Here is a 2,210-nt window from a genome sequence, read left to right as displayed (position 1 = left end):
TACTACGCTTACGTCCAACGCTCACGTCACACCATAATGCGGCTATATGCTACGCCATTAAGATGGACAGACACATATGGCTAGCTAGCATTTTCTATACATACTCTCTCATAAATACATATTTATATCCACCGAAAATCCCATTTTCGGTATCTCTCCAAGAGAAATAAAAATCGTCAAAAATTAAAATGACGTCAAAATACTCCACGACATTAATTATTCAATCGTGAACTTTAGCATGCATTTATTTAAAATAAACGTCCACTCACAAATTAGGCCTAAGCCTGATGTCGATCTAGGGTCTCGTCTGCTCGAGCCTCCTCACGACCTGTTTCAAATATAATATTAATTTCCCAACCAATAATCCAATATTTAATCAAAATAGGCAAAATTACCCGAGAGCCATAAATACGCTCATCATTGCCTAACTTCGATATTCTTAAATCGGAACGATCCGAACTTAATTATCATACTCAACAGTCGTAAATACCACCTACTCAAAATACGACTTAAATCCTACGGCCGGATTCTACATTAATTAACCGCCAAAAATACCAAACTTCGGAAATTCACGAACCTATCCAAATCTCATCCAAAAATTCCACAAATCACCTCAAAAATATCCTCTTAATATTCTACATCAAAAACCACAAAATTTCCCAAAACAGCGGCGGCGCCGCCGGCGGCTCCGCCGGCAGCGGCGGCCGGCGACCAACTCCGGCGACCTGCAAATGCTACCAAATTTTAACAGAATCTTCCTCTCAATCTCCTCTACAACTTTCATGACCAACACATCACCCAATTCCAACCCTAACTAGGCTAAATCGAACGAAAATAACTTAAAAGCCTAGAAATTTCAACTCCACATTTCTCCTTACCTAGCTCAAGAGGGAGGGAGCTGCTTGGAGGGGTTGTTGCATGGGAGGAGGGCTACAAAACCGTACCAAGCTTGCCCAGATTGGTGGCCAGAGGAGGAAGTTCCGGCGAAGGGAAGTTCGGGACAGCCTTTGCTTTCGGGCGGCACCGCTCTCTCACGGCGGCGCTAGGGGGGCTGCTACCGGCCTAGAATGGAAGCTGGGTTGGAGGCCGTTCGATTGGGACCGGTGCGGCGGCGGTTGGTGGCCGGACGGCGGCGGGAGGGTGGCCGGAAACTCTTCTGGGTGTAGAGAGGAGAAAACCGGGTGGGAGGAGAGAAAATCGGGAGAGAGGGAGAAGAGAAAAGAAGAAGAAATGGGTTGGGCTCGGCCCAGCCGACCCAACACTCCTTTTAACCCAAAATTCCAAAATTCAACACCCCGAAAAATAATACCCGAATAAAAATTACCTTTTACTAGCTAAAATTTACTATTTTTACCGTAGTCGTATTTTCCCCATACGAATTATCCTCCGCACATAATCATCCCCGAAACCCCTCTAGGGACCAATTAAACTATTTACTCAAAGATCGGGACGGTAAAATTCTTATTATAATCACGCTAGTAAATGAGGTAAAAATATAAGGGTCGGGATGTGACACCAGAAACCAAGCTGGAGCCCCGATTTAGTTTGGTTCGGCCCAAATTCCGTTTTAAAATAAACACCAAGCCGAACTGGTTTCGTTCGTTTAGTCTTTTTTTATTTCGGTGCGGTTTTTTCTCGGTTTGGTTTTTTTCAGCTCGGTTTTTTTTGGTTTTCGATTTCATAATCCCACCCGTAGTACGAGATATATATTTTTGACTGTGAAATTTGCATCCTCCCAAAAACACTTATGGTATCACTTAGAATAATGTATTTTACAACAATTGAGTACATTTTATTTACAATGGAAATTAACATCGATGATAATTACTAGATCAAATGATTTCATTCTTTTTTGAGGAAAATATCAAGAATTTTATTTAACCGAAAAACAATATTACAACCATGAGAGATATCGATGGTGAAAATAATTCCCCACTCGCCTCCGTATCTGAAACACCAACGATTACAGTGGATAAGAAATGATAGGGGTTCAACCGTAACCTAACCTAATCTAGAAGTACCGATACATCATTGCAGTCAACCTCAAGAAGAAACAACTTTTTCAAACACTACATGTCTAAATTACCAGCATATATGCACATGTAACCTCCCCATTACATTGATAACAAGAACTAACTGACATTAATATAGTCCCTAGAAACGACACCATAACCAGGGCATACCCCACGACACGACCAACGACACCAACC

The sequence above is a fragment of the Fragaria vesca genome, unplaced genomic scaffold (genome assembly GCF_000184155.1).
Source record: "Fragaria vesca subsp. vesca unplaced genomic scaffold, FraVesHawaii_1.0 scf0513036, whole genome shotgun sequence".
Classification (NCBI taxonomy): domain Eukaryota; kingdom Viridiplantae; phylum Streptophyta; class Magnoliopsida; order Rosales; family Rosaceae; genus Fragaria; species Fragaria vesca.
The sequence above is the reverse complement of the archived record's forward strand: the minus strand, read 5'-3'. Positions refer to the sequence as shown.